The sequence below is a fragment of the Lissotriton helveticus genome, chromosome 6, assembly GCF_964261635.1.
Source record: "Lissotriton helveticus chromosome 6, aLisHel1.1, whole genome shotgun sequence".
NCBI lineage: Eukaryota > Metazoa > Chordata > Amphibia > Caudata > Salamandridae > Lissotriton > Lissotriton helveticus.
In genome coordinates this window covers 986,595,360-986,610,959 of record NC_136067.1, presented here as the reverse complement: position 1 = coordinate 986,610,959, position 15,600 = coordinate 986,595,360, and positions in this window count along the sequence as shown.

The window sequence follows — 15,600 nt, the reverse complement described above, 5'->3', positions numbered from 1 at the left end:
TCTCCAACTCCAGGAATTTTAACAAAAGGAACCTTTTCGGGACTTAAGTGGTATGTGTACTTCGAAGGGAACCCCGTAGGATGTTTACCTCCCTTCTCAGTGGCAGCAACAGCCGCCAAGATTTCACTATCAATCTTACTTTCGGACCGAGTAACTGCTGTAACTAAGTATGTAGATACCGCTGACTTCGCTGCTTCATCAGCAAGCGAGTTACCGACAGCGTGGACTCCAACACGCTGGTGGCCGAGAGTATGAATTACAAAAACGAGTGGCAACTTATCCTTAAGCTCCGCCACTCGAACCCAGATCAGCTTGTGTTTTATAGTGCTACCCTTGGAATCACGAAAATAATTTTGAATCCAAAAGAACAAGTTTTCATTGTAAGACTGGACACAGTAGTAGGAATCACTCACAATAAGAGTAGTCACACTAGGATCAGCGTACTCCAACGCTAGTAAGAGAGCACGAAGCTCCGCCAATTGTGCGGTGCAGTCCCCTAGAGGCTGCGTGTGAACTGCCTGGGACTGAAACTCATCATTCACCTTGGCAGCAACCACAATGGCGCATGCGGAAACGTAGGCGTGTTTAGAGCCATGCGCAACCTGCGCCGAACCATCAGTGTAAATGATGCAATGGAAGTCCTCCAAAGGACGCATAGCTAGAGGAGCAGGATGAACAAACTCATACTGCAAGTACTCTTGCGACCGTAACGAGGAGCCAAAAATAAACGTGACGTCCGTGGACGTCAAGGACGCAGCCCATTGAATCCACCGAGGGTGCAAAGCTTATGAATTTGGTACACTGGCTTTCGTGACTGCCTCCAAATGCGGACAGGGTGTAACAACCAACATGCGTTTCCCCTGTGACAGAGCTTGTTCGTTAAGAATCGCCATCTGCACAGCTGTTAAAACCTTTTCCACAGTGGGAAATCGCATCTCAGCCGAAGTGTACAAGTGTGACTTGTAAGCAATAGGTACTGTGTCTCCTTCATTAAAAGTCAAGTACGTGAAACCCACCGTCCCAGGAATAATTCTTATCACCAGGTTGGTGTGGTTATCACGAGTCAATAATAATTTAGAAGCGAGCAGATCAGCCTGCAAAGATTGCAAGATGGCCGAGTGCTCAGGCAGCCAGCATGATTTAGAAAAAGTTGGTTGTATCAAAGCATACAAAGGCTTGATACGCTGGGCATATTCCGGAATGTATGTCCTCCCGAAATTTAAATTTAAATTCAGTGTTGTTGGAGCGCGCAACTGGGCGCATTTCTCCAAGAAGTGAGGAACCAAACCTCTACCTTCATTGTTGAGCTCATAGCCCAGGAACAACACTGTGTACTCAGCAATGTGCGATTTTGCAAAGTTAAATTTGTAACCCATGTCTGCAAAGGTACAAATTATCGAATTTACACGACACAGATGCTCCCAAATTTTGTCGTCTGTGAGATATATGTCATCCACGTACGAGCAAGCATCTGGGTCGATTCTCTCCAAAAGAGAGACTATGCGAGCGGTAAATATACCAGGACTATTCTTATAGCCCATTGGGAGACGCGGGAATTGTTTTTGGACCCCAGCGCACGTAAAACTGGTCCATTGGGAGCTTAAGCTATCCAATCTGTGGGCATAAAAACCGTTGGAAATGTCAAGCGTTGTTTTAAAACGCTTACGCACAAGACTATCCACCAGGGCAGAGCCGTGAGTATTCTGTACTGCACATTTACGGCAATGCGAGTTTAAATGCCGGTAATCCAATACCAAACGATACGATCCGTCAGGCTTGGTCACAGTAAAAAGAGGATTATTCATCGGTGACACACACGTTTCAATAACTCCCTGATATTCCAGTTGGTCAAGGATTTCCGCGACGGAAGCTTTGGCTTCACGCCGGATGGGATATTGAGGTTGAGGCTCTGGTTGAGACCGTAAGGGAATTTCGTGGCTCGGGGACAATTTATCCCAACCACATTGATTACGGTACAGAGCCGGTGCGAGAGCCCGAGCCCACTCTTCTGCAAAATGCTGCGCATGCTCTTTCGAGACAGTGTTCGCGAAACTGGGGAGGATCACCTCCTCCCCTCGTGGCGCCGCGAGCACAAAAGGTGGGGGCCAGTCAGCCTCCGAAAGCAAAATGTCATACGTAGACGAAAGATTTTCCCAAAATACCCCTTTGATGGTACGTTGTATGTCACCTTCAATTAACAGGACAATTTCATAAAGTCTATCAGGGGGAGCAAGTTGTGTATCTGCTGTTTCTATTACAACGTAGATATCAGTCGCTGTCACCCTCAGTAGTGGACGCAGCGCCTCTCTCACTATGGTAATCTCCACCGCGCTGTCCAGCAAGGTCAGAGCCCACGTCAGATTCCGAAGCCGCGTTCTCACTATCTGTGGCATATCGATGCGCTGTTAAGGCTGCGACTTTCTTTTTCGCAAACTGTGGTCTCTTTGGCGTAGAATCCTCCTGCTTCCCTGCGCCTTCTGTCTGGCGGGGCTGGCCACGTCCTTGTTGGCCACCACGTCCCCTCCCGCCTCCTCCTCCACCGGTCTTTGGGGCCGATGAGTCCTGAAAGGAACGAGGAGAGCGTTGATCAGAAACCTGAAATCGATCAGGTGATTTAATCATCGCGCGATCGCGCAAGTCATAAACTCTCTCTGTCGGCGCAGGAATTTGTGGCGCAGGATAAGAATCCTGAGTCTGCTGTTGTTGCTTCCCCTGTTTCTGTTTTTTAGGCCAATTTTGTTTTTTGGACTTGGGCTGGACATCTGCCTCAGCAGACTGTCCTTGCGGTTGTTTCTTGTCCTTGATAGCAAAATATTTTAGACCTTTACTCGTGCGACCTATAGTTTTATATGCGGCCACAACAATCTTCGCTAACTGTGGGGGTTTATCGGCATCGGGCAGAGCATCCAAAGCATTCGACACCTGAAAGTTCACTGCATCTCCCTTTATATTGGAGAGGATGAGATCGCTAACAATATCAAAAGAACCACACAGGCGCATACCCAATTCAACCGCTGCTTCCGGTCCGTGATCATCCTGAACACGCTTAACGATCGTAGGCAGTACGGACATAGACGGGGTGTCGAAACCGCAAAAGTTTTCCCCCAACTTTCACAGTCAACGAGTTCAGGAGTTAAATCCTTAGGCAAAGTAATCGTCAACATTCTATGTTTATCAGCAGGAGTTGAATTCGGAAACACAGCTTCCAGTTGGTCAAATTTCTCGGCAAGCCAGAAAGGGAACTCATCTTTATCTTCAGGGCGCTTACCAAAAACCGAATTGACCTTAACCGGATTGATCTTTAAACCGCCATGTTCCGTCTGAACAGCCGGACCCCCCGGGGGACCACCCGGGATATGACGACCTATGTATTGCACTAATGCACGAATCACAGCAATCGAGACAACATGTAGTCTGCGAATATCCGCTAGGGGACATGCGCCGTGATTCGGGTGCGGGGTGAATCCACCCAATGCAGGCCAATTTGTGCCTGGAATGGACAAAGGACCTAACCTCGCAGCGGACAAAGAGTGGGGTAGGGCGCCATCAAACCAAACGCGATGCTGCCAATGAGCAATAGGTATTTCCAGTGCCCTGTACAGTGTATACTCAGCCGGTACAAGGGAGGGTGTGTAGGTGTGGAACACACCAGAATTTGCGTCCACTCTTGGAAACGTTACCCACGAATAAAACAGTTCGAAAGGGTACGCCGGATCTGCACACACCACTAAAATCACAGCCAAGCCATCCAATGGGACTTGGAAAGCCCGTAAATGGTTGCGCACCGCAATGCGACTATGCTGCGGGATGTTCACAGCCTGCGCCATGATTACACCGGAACTACTGAAAAATAAAGGAAACTTTGTAGCACAACTGGGTAGTAATTCAAAGAAACCGTTTTAGATAGATTCAAGCTTGAAAAGACCTATTTCAAAAAATAGGTAGGTTTCACCGACACCACCGTTTTCCGGAAACGACAGTGAAGGGGTCAAGGTTTGAATGATATACTACTTGAGTGTCATGATATAAGACCACCAACGTACGGGCGCCATGTAGCAGGGTTTCTGTCCTCCCACAGAACTGTGCACAGAGGATTAGAACCTCGGCGAATAAGGGGGACCCAAAACTCACCTCAGTACCCAAAAAAACCCTTACCGAGCTAGCTACAGTGTCTCATTGGTCATAACAAACTCCCAATGTTTAGACAAACCAGAACATGAACTTACAATACCTCAAGTTACGTGGAACACATGAGCACTCTTTCGTTATAAAATCATTTCAAACCAGAACATGGAGTAAATGAGGGCACTTGCACATTTGAAATGTTTATTTACTAATGCAGTTTTCTCAGACGCAGTATCTTAGATAATACAAGGAAACATATTATCAGAAGCAAAGTTATCAGCATAGTTACTAGTCCATAGAAAGCAAATGGTGACAGCATGTTAACATGCTGTAATGAATAAGGGTTAACAACACTTATTTCTCACCCTCCCTAACTCACATATTATATTAATAGCTAAGAAGGTCTCTTTGGGTTTTAGCAGGGCGGGCCCATACCTCAAGATCCTAGAATGAAGAGATCACATCAGCACACACCAGCTCTCTCTGCATGCGAACAGCATCAAGTGTGTTTGTGTGCTTCAAGCAAAGCAATATAAAACCCGCCTAAAGCCCAAAGTTGGCAGAAGCTGCACTTATGTTATGTCTATGAAGGCGCGAAGATCAGACCTCATAACAATTCTGTATCGTGTTATTCCTGAAGCTTCAGCACTCTCTGTACAGACATAGTTTATTAAGCAAAGCTGATATCAGAGTAATAACATATTATTCTCATGTAAACCACAACGAACTACTAGGTTGAAAGCTAAATCAACAATTAAGTGTCGTGTGCAGAAGCAGCAAAAGGAAAAATGGTGTTTAAACATTTAATGAGCCTATGCTAACTTAACACATTATAAAGATATACAGTAGCTATATGACAATACATAGATGGGGAAACGATGCTGGCGGTGAAAACGTCATCAAAAGGCGACTGTGCAGCGCTACCCGTCAACTATCCACTCAATTATACATACATAATCGATGCAAACTCCATCCCTTTTGCTCAAATCCCTGGAGTGGGGATAGGGTAATTCCAAACACGAACAGGAAAAACTTATTAATAGCAGACGCACACATGGGTGAAGGTCTAGGGCATCGAGGGATCTTGAAATCTCTGAAAGAATTACAATCAATATACTGGTGGCCGGGAATGAGCCTGCAAAGCTACAAATTTGCATTTTACTGTCAAAACTGCAACAGAGATTGCAGTGGCAAAATGCCCGGAGTAGTACCAATGCCATTCTTTTAGATGTCATAAGAATATCAATGAAAAATACCCAGGAAAAATGCGTCCATTTAATATTATTTAAGACTAGATTCACTTAAAATGTAGACCCCAGCGCTCGGCTGACGCCAGAACTGTTATAAAAGATTTGCGAGTCTATAGTGGCATAGACGCAATTGGCATGCTACATTCTGACCAGGGTCCTGCTTTTAGCTCTCGAGCTTATAAGTAGGCCATGACCAGCATGGGCATTGCATTGCGGTAATCTTATCACTTCCTTCCATCAGGGAAATGGGACGGTGGAAAGAAAAAACCGAGACATAAAGCAATCTATAACGGCAAAGGTATTAGATTCGGGGTTGGGTTGGTCAAACATTTAACAAGTGTCCAACGTAGTCTTAATAATCTGCCCAGAAATTCTCTAAACGGTTTCAGTCCGTACGAACTATTGTTCGGGACTAGAATGCATATCCAGGACCTCGATAGTCAAACTTCAGTGGTAGAAGGAAAATGCTTTGATATCAAAGATCGTTGGGCTATTTTACAGGACTTAAATGAAACAAGAAAAGACCTGAGCAACATAAAGTTGAAACAACAGCCAACAGCCACTGAAGAGAAACCACCTGTCCCAGCAAGGCCTGTCTGGATTCCAAAGATTGGGGATCTGGTCAGAGAGAAAATCGCGGTGAAGAAGGAATTTGGGCCTTCTTACAGAAAAACAGTACCTGTCTTAGCTGTCAACGGAATAAGATCAGTTGTACTACCGCCCCTTGCTGGTAAAAAGGAGAACCGAGTTGTATCCATCAACCTTGTTAAACCACAATCATGTGGCCAATAATAAGTAGTAGGCCCAGTGGACTCCCAAGAAATAGCAGAACACCAAAGTTTGCTACAAAACAAGAGGTTCAAACTGAAAGACTAATCACATTTGATAAACTTACAGTGAATCAACAAGGACTATGCAACAAAGCCATGGAACGTATGCCTCTTTAAACCCAAATTGCAACAATTCGTCAAGAAACACCTGTCTACAACGATGTAGCCAAAGACTATGCAAATAAAACAAAGAAAAATCCAGAAGCAATTCCAATAATTGACAGAACTGCATCAGGCTACTTCATCAACTTCGATGACTTTTCTGAGGATCCGAGCAAACCCGAGGAACAGCCAACAGAAACAAAGACTTTTAAAGACAAAGCTAAAGAACTCTTTCATCAACTACAAGAAACCTATCTGATTTCCCCATGGATTGAATTTTGGGTGGTGCTAGGTGTACTTTTCCTCCTGCTTTGGCTCATCATGGTACTATGCTTGGGACACTTCATTGAAGGAAAATATGTTACAATGGACACAGCAAGTCAGAATATCAACTTGGTCCTAAAGCCACACAAGTCCTCACACATCGAGAAAAGAGAACTTTCTTTAGTAAACTTCACAGCCAATCCAATACCCGGTGGGGTAGCTTGGGACAAAACAGATTCTGATATATATGGCCCGGTCGAGCTCTTGAAGTATCCTCATCAATTTAAGGTTTCATTAAGTGACTTTGTAAAACCGAGTACATTCTCTGATGATTGGGATTTTGAAAGTATTAATGATATGATGTCAGACTTAGTTATGTCAGCAAAATTTAGAGAACATGATTATTTACAAGTTTCATCGAATTATGATCAGATGTACTGCTACAACCACTATGGTAACCATTATTTGCATAAATCTGCTCAACCTAGAAATGTTTTAAATTATAATCAATGGGAACATTGTGCAACTCCACCAAAAGGTAGTTCAAAAACATTGTATGAGAAATTCCCATACTTCTCAGGGTTTAACACAAGTGAAGCAGAAACATTTTATTTCAAACTGTTAAATGAGATAGGAATGAAAACCATGCTGACAAATACAAAATTAATCTATTCAGAATCATTTTTTGAAAACATGAACACATTTGGTTTTGATTTTTGGAATAAAAACATTGAATCGAAAATGATCTGGGGTACCAGAGACTGGCAAGTCCACGGTATAGAATCATTATTCAGAGCCTGCATGATCCCAGAACAAATTATATTTTTTAATGACACAATTCAACAAACAACCTGTCTTGGCCTAGCCAAAATTAAAGACTTAAACAAACCGTCTATTCCAAAGCTAACACCTGACAGTAATAGCACTACAGATGTTGAGGTAGACGTATCCCATATTTTAAACCAAAACAGAACACATCCTGATTGGAAAAATTGGTTGATCTGGCCCACAGACACAAATAACTGTCAAGATAGATTCCTGAACAAACTACAGGGGTTCAAATTGACCAGGCCAGACCCTAGATACTCCCGGAGACAACATCCAGGGATAATAACAACATACAGTGTAGGAAAACTCTGCCTCGAATGGCTACAGACATCCACACTGGCAGAAATTAAGCAACACTTAACTTTACTTAAAGAAGGTGCCTACTTGCGTGATTTCATTATGGGACCACGCAAACAGCGTCAAAAACGTTTCATAGCGGCCTCTATATATGCAGCTTATAACGAAGCTTGGAAAGTAACTCAAATTGAAACAGCAGAGAAAATACGGGAAATTGACCGTATTCATTTGGAAAAATCGCTTTCTGTTGTGGACAATGGGTTAATGACTCTGTCTTCCAGAATATATTCACTGGACAGTATTGTATCATCTGCAATCGATATAATAGAGCAGGACTTACTAATGTTACAACATGGTCAGTCCCAATTGCGTTCTATTGTACAGCTTGGCTGGATGTTACAAAATCTGCGTTCAGGCTACGTGCCTTGCCGTTTAATCAACACAACGTCACTGTTCTCTATCTTTAACCTTACTGATACACAAATCAGCTTGGCACAAAAAGGAGCAGGATACACAATTCTGAGCATTGAAAAACTTGAGAGATTACCATTGACAATGTCAGAACGACCTGTCATTGAATGGATAATACACGGAATCATAACTATTCCGATAACAACTTTCCAATTTTGATACTGCCAAAAGTATATACAGGCAGGCCAGTATGAAAAGTTGGGTAAAGGATACATTAAGTCATCATGGAAATTACCTTACACACACACATGTTATAGTGAAAAAGGACAGAATGTATTTCTTAGTGGTGATAATTGTGAAAAATCACTAAGTGGTATACTTCTGTGTCAGGGTATAAATTTGCATGGGGCCTGTGAGGGGACTTCAAATAACCTTTCATGTCACCAGCTTGGCACACCTGCAACTCGAATAAAGCCATTCTTAAGACGGCTTTCTAACGGGAGCTACATTCTAATTGTGGACCACAGATGTTGTGGCTTGGTGCCAGGGAAAGCTTATCTCGTAAGCGTTTCGTCCATGGTCACTTGTTGTATGCAAGTATTGTATCCGAACGACACTTCGGACAGGGAGGGAAGAATTTGGCCCAGTCTGAAAATCTCTTCGATTCGAATTGATACTTTAAGCAGAATGAAGTCTGTTCTTCTACAGACGCCTGTGCCCTTGACGTCATCGAAAGAAACGTATGATCTCCAAGTTGCAAGGACAACGACAGAGATACATGCATTATTATCAACAAATTGCCCCCCTACACTTCGCAGAAATGCTAAACGAAATCTTAAACATTTCTGATACGAATGGTATCGCGAGTGTATTTAAGACAATTTTTTCGGGACTGTTGACACCTTTCAAAGCAGTCCTGGGCATCTTTCCTAATTTTGTCCATTCACTCTTTGGCGGCCTTCCACTCCTGTTGGGACTCGTAGCAGGCATTTTATTTTTGATACTCCTGCTTCGTTATGGCAAGCCATGTCACAGACAAGACTCCAGCAACAATGGAAGAAACGCTCCTAGCTATACGCTATCGGGACCGCATAACTAAAGTCCTTGGATTAGCCCGGCTAAGAGATCTCAATATGACCTGGTTTCTTTCATTCAGACCCATCTGGCAGAACTGTATCTTACCTGTGTTAAGATGTATGCTGTGCGGAGAAGAATGCGTGTTGGACGTCTGTCTTACACTACACTCAGAAGTACCATTGGATACGGATACTTTGCTAAGTCCTGTAAAGGCTCATGCATCGTGTTGTCCCCAGCGGTTACCTATCCTGATGACGGCATTCGTGGAAACTTCACCACTGCGATTAAAGGGTAGTGAAGTACAAGATGAGAGCAGCATCAACCAGGTACGACCTTCTGTGAGCAATGCTGGTCAAAACATGATTGAAAGCAACCATGCTCACAACTGCATGGTAGCGACATTTTCCAACTTGGTCGAACTTTCACCTGAAGCGGTAAACTGCTTTTTTGAAAGTCTGTCTGAAATGATGTTCTCCCCCGAATAAAAAGAATAACTTTAAGCATACGAACACACAGCGTTCCCTGAACTCTGAATTTGGCCTTCAGCTTTGAAAAACAAAAGCTTCTGAAAATATTTGGAACTGTTTTGACTTTCTTCCCCTGAAGAACGAAATTGTTTTTTCCCCGATTGCAAAAATATTTACCTTTTTTTGGCACTCATCCTCTGCTTAAAGTAGAACTATTCTTAGAGAACAGAGCTTCTATTTTTAGGAACTCTAGAGACAAAATATTACGTCAGCCTCTAGCATATTTACAAATAACTGTATTTATATGTGATGGAATGGTCTCGCACTTTTCTTTTCTGTATTAAGAGCCATTTCATGTGTAATTTTCGCAAATCATTCATGCTGATATATATGTGAATCCTTTTAATGAATGATTACACTGCTTGAAAGCATACAGTACCTATACTCATTTTTCGTGTATTTCGCATATGCCATTTCAGATGCAAAATAATGTATTTTGGGGTGGATCGGTATACACATGCACCGTTACTTATGTTTACTATTGCTTAGTTTAGTAATTATGGACATGAATTCGTGGAGTGGGTGTAATGTGTTTATCTAGGTACCTGAATCGATATTCCTATTCTTTGCCCTTGTCTGGTTATAAATCAATAAAATCCCTACAACGGCATTGAAACCCGTTTCATAATTTAGTCATAGCGCATGCTGTCACATTAAGCAAGCCTATTCCTCCAGCCCCCTAGAAAGCACACCGAGTTCTTAAACAAATCCAAGCCTCCAGCAACCTGGGAAATCCCCGCTGCTTTGTTTTGATTTCGTCCAAGAACTCCTGTAAAGCACTGTAAGAACGACCAGTTCTCAGTGACATCTTTATTGATGTCTTATGTCCAGCCTTACGTCAAACCCGGCACCTTTCAGGTATAAATATACCAACGTTGCCTTAAGGAAACACACGGTGGTGATGAATCTGGAGCAGCTACTACTTGCCCGAGAGCCCAGCTGATGCGAGAGCCCACGGACACTGCCCCACCCTTTTGATGCGCTGAGAAAGACGCTGTCTTTTCTCTTGCCGAGAAATCCAGGCTCCGGCGTTTCCCGCTTACCCTTGCGGGTGACTGGGATACCGAGTCCTGAGAGAGAGATACTGTCGCAGGGTTTCTGTTCTCACACAGAACTGTGCACAGAGGATTGGAACCTCGGCGAATTAGGGTGACCCAAAACTCACCTTAGTACCCAACTTACCCCTTACCGAGCTAGCTACAGTGTCTCATTGGTCTTATCAACCTCCCAATGTTTAGACAAACCAGAACATGAACTTACAGTACCTCAGGATACGTGGAACTCATGAACACTCTTTCGTTATATTATCATTACAAACCAGAACATGGAGTAAAGAAGACACATGTGCATTTGAAATGTTTATTTACTAATGCCGTCTTCTCAGGCGCAGTATCTTAGATAATACAAGTATACTTATTATCAGTAGCAAAATTACCAGCATAGTTACTAAGACATAAAAAGCGAATGGTGACAGCATGTTAACATACTGTAATGAATAAGAGTTAACAACACTTATATCTCACCCTCCCTAACACATATATTATATTATTAGCTAAGAAGGTCTCTTTGGGTTGGTTTAGGGCGGGCCCATACCTTAGTGTCCTAGCATGAAGGAATCACATCAGCATACACCAGCTCTCTCTGCATGTGCACCGCATCAAGTGTGTTCTATGTGCCTCATGCAAAGCAATATCAATTCCGCCTGAAGCCAGAGTTGGCAAAGGCTGCACTTGTGTTATGACTATGAAGGCGTGGAGATCAGACCTCATAACAATTCCATATCGTGTTGTTCCTGAAACTTCAGCACTCTTCGTGCAGACATAGTTTATTAAACAAAGCTGATATCAGAGCAATAACATATTATTCTCACATAAACCACGGCAAACTACTAGGTTGAAAGCTAAGTCAACAATTAAGTGTCGTGTGCAGAAGTTGCAAGAATGGAAAATGGCGTTTAAACCTCAAATGTACCTATGCTAACTTAACACGATATAAGGATAATCAGGAGCTACATGACACCCCCCCATGATCCAAGAACGGACTAAATATGATAACAGAAGTGCCATCTCATGAGAGCAGAACTCAACATTAAACGAGCATGATCCGAAACTAAACATTAAAAAGTAATGCTAAAAAATAGCCCAAAAATATAACGTGGCTCAAGCCAATAGGCAAGGAAATAATAAAAACTTTTGACAAATAAGTCAATAGAATCAATGAAATGCTATTAATCAGCACGTCAATCCGAGGCAGTGTCTATGACAAAACTGTATATGCAAAGTAAGTAGCAACAGCCTCCAATAGGAAATCACTGTCCTCATCCGAAAACAGTTCAGCCATCCAATTTAAAAGATGAAAAGAACATACGTGTTCTCCCAGCACCGGATCCTCTATAACCATCAGAGGACAGCTCGGTGGGTTTTCAAGAAAACTTAGTTCCAAGAAATTCTGTGCTGCCGACAATATATCCCAGGGACCAATTAGTCCATGCGCCACTGCTAAGGCCATAATCCTCTCGTCAGAACAAACCAACTCGTGAGCAATGATAGGACTCATCAGCTGATTAAAATCGACGTCAGGAGAAACCGGTCCGCAGAGACACAAATCAATGGCCCAATGGAAATCACAGGTCAGGCAGTGAAATACAGGCTGGACACAGGTGAAATAGGAGAATCGAAAAGATAATCCATATGCCGTGCTCAATGTCGCCAACGGCAGTGTGCCATAATATTCAAGCATGCGGTTGCGAAACTGCATCAGTAGCTGCTGCGCGGGGTCTTGCACAGGAAGGACATCCATATTTAAAAAGACAGAAAACCACTAGAGCGCCAGCTGCTAATGCAAGTAAAAATGGGAACCCTCCAAACAAGGATGAAAAAATAGAATGGAAGAAAGCAGGGATGACTCCAAAAATCTTTTCAAAGGAAGTCACGAGACCACTGCTAACAACTTTAAAAAAATGCACTAGGCCTTTTGTGGAGGATGCGTTAAAGATAGTACGAACCATCGCTCCGAAATGCAAAGGCAAATCAGTATTCAAAAGAGCCTGAACCTCTGTACGGGTATTTGCAATGTGAAGCACGAACGTTTCACGGGCCGAGCTCAAGGCCACCTCTTTCTGGGACAAAAGAGCCCTTATTCTTGCCATGCCGCTGAATTCTGCTCCCAAGGTTGGTATCTGTGGCCAGATGGAAGACTCCCTATGTTCATGTGTGGGAGGATAAAGCACATTTCTGCAGCAAATAACCCGCTCACTTACTGTTACGATGAAAGCTATACCTTTAATTAACCCACAACAGTCTTCATTATTGAGCATTAAATAACTACCATTCTCTAATAATTTAAACGTGGGGATGATAGCAGGAACTGGCGTGCCTTGTAAAACGCAAGCCATATTCGGTCGGTCCTTGTTGCATGAACCGTGTAACTGTATGTGTCTACACATTAAAGAATGATCTGGCGTCTCAGTACACTCCTCCCCATTCAGATAAACTTCTTGGTCATCCTTAAAGCATCTGTATGTGTATGGAAGCGACCAGACTTCATGAAGGAAACCGCTACCTAAAGGTTCATAACGACCTATGGGTACATATTTCATACAATTTGAAAACTTATATAAAGCAAAAGGCAGCGTTATCAAACCGTGGATAAGCCACGTTGCAGCAGTGGCTTCTGCCACGGAAAAAGGTAAAGATTCTAACCTTTCAATATGTAACATAGAAAAGGAAGCATCACGCATTGAAAGCAAGCGTTGTTTGTCAGTCAAATTAAACGGTGCAAATAAAGAAGAAACGTTCATGTACCCCCAGGGTACTTTACCCATCTTTAGAGTTTGAAGGGTCCATGCAAACTGCATGATTGATCGTAATTGATTCTGACCATGGTATAATACTGACACTTCATCATGCACAATATCGACAACTGACGACACAATATTATCCAATGTGTAAATTCTAGAGGAAAGCACGTTAATGCTATTGTCAACAACTGCAAGCACTTTTTCAAGATTCGCCTGATCAATAGCCCTAAGGCGTGTAGCAGCCTCAATCTGTGATAGTTTCCAAATTTCATTGTAAACCCCATATAACCACCTTTTCGACCTGCCACTAGCCGGGCCTTTAATGAAATCATTCAAGTCCACGTCTGCGTTTAGTTTAGATAGGTGATTCTTAACCGCAGGTAAAGTTGAATGTTTCAGCCAATTTTGACACAACTTGCCTACAGAATAAGAGGTGACAGTATGACCCAAGGTAAACCGGGGATCAGATCTAACAGTTTTAAAACCGTCAGTTAAATTCAAAAATCTATTTTGGCAAGAATCAGCACTACGGTGCCAAAGCAGCCCACCCTTAGGATTCATACTGGAAATGTTAAAGGAGGAATTAAGAAGTAGAGCCTGTAATTCTCTAATGGACAACTGAGTAAAATTACTCCAACCATCATATTCCTCCAACTCCGGGAAAGAAGGAGTGTTTAACTTTTTAGAAGTAGCCAATCCAAAGCATGTAGTCTGGGAAATTGTTTCATTTAAGAACAAAATATGATTAGGGATGAGACATGCACGGTGCAAAGCCTCAACGCCTTGTACCTGCCAGGCCCTTGAACCCCAAACTGATTTAAGGTCTATCGTTTCCTTCCATAGGTCATAGCCTCCAGCAACTAATTGATCTAGGAAGGTCTTCGAATACAACAATTTAGTATCGGTAAGTCTAACCTTGGACATTGGCTTGTTATTAAATTTAAAATAAAAAGACTCGGGATTGGACTGGTTAAAGTCAGTGAAATAAGTATACTTTTTCAGAAACGTTTCTGAACTCCCTTGTTTAGGTGCTGGGCAATGTTCCCACTGAGTAAAATTAACAGTTTCCCTTCGGGATGATGTTTTGTGTAAGAAGTGATTGCCATAATGTTGGTAGCAGAACAATTCACCATAATTAGCAGATTCTTTTTTTTTTTTTTTTTTAAATATTTATTAAATTTTTCCAGAAAATTTTTCCACATATTCCAGCATATGTTTTCAGCACGTTCCAATTTCACAGGTGATTATATACATTACAGTACAGTATGGCGTGAAGAATTCATCAAACAGACATATGTGTAGTACATGCTACCCATTTTAACACACTGACCAAAAAATAACTATAAAGAAAGAAACATGTAGTTGCAGTGGTTTTGTAACGATCTTTCTTACGCTATTCCGGGTTTATCCTACTATTTTTCCACCTCGTAATGGGTTGCCATATTCTTTTACCTAGTACCTTAGCCCTCCTACCATTTCTCTCATATATTGCCTTTTCTAGATTGTAAATAGAGAGAAGGCTTGCGATCCAGTCTTGAAATAGGGGAGGAGCCTTGTTCAGCCAATTTCTTGCTATGCAAATGCGGTACACTGCGATTGAGACAAAAATGCACTCTACTGGTATATCTTCTGCCGTGTCTGCCACCCCCAAAATAATTAATTCGTCTATAAGTTTAATCTTGATCCTAAGTGATTTATCAAAAAACTCTTCAATGGCAATTTTCAAAGTAAACAATTGTGGGCACTGCGAAAACATATGTACAATATCTGCCGCGTTTGAGTTGCAGCGGGGGCATGTTATTCCCGTCGTACCGCCCCACTGGGCGATTCTGGCCGGGGTATGGTAAAGTGAGAACACTGTCTTAAAATGCTGTGATTGGAGAGTTGCAGAGCATAGCACTGTTCTGCCCAAATCCAAGGATAACTGAAAGGTTTCTAACCCTGACCCCAGTTTTCCTAGCCATTTTTGTGAATATTTCGCCCTCTCATCTACTTTGTTGACTTTCAGTTCCGCATATAGTTGTCTTATAGTGCATTTATCAGTAATTTCTATATATTCCATAATTTTACACTGCCCCATCCCTGCCGGG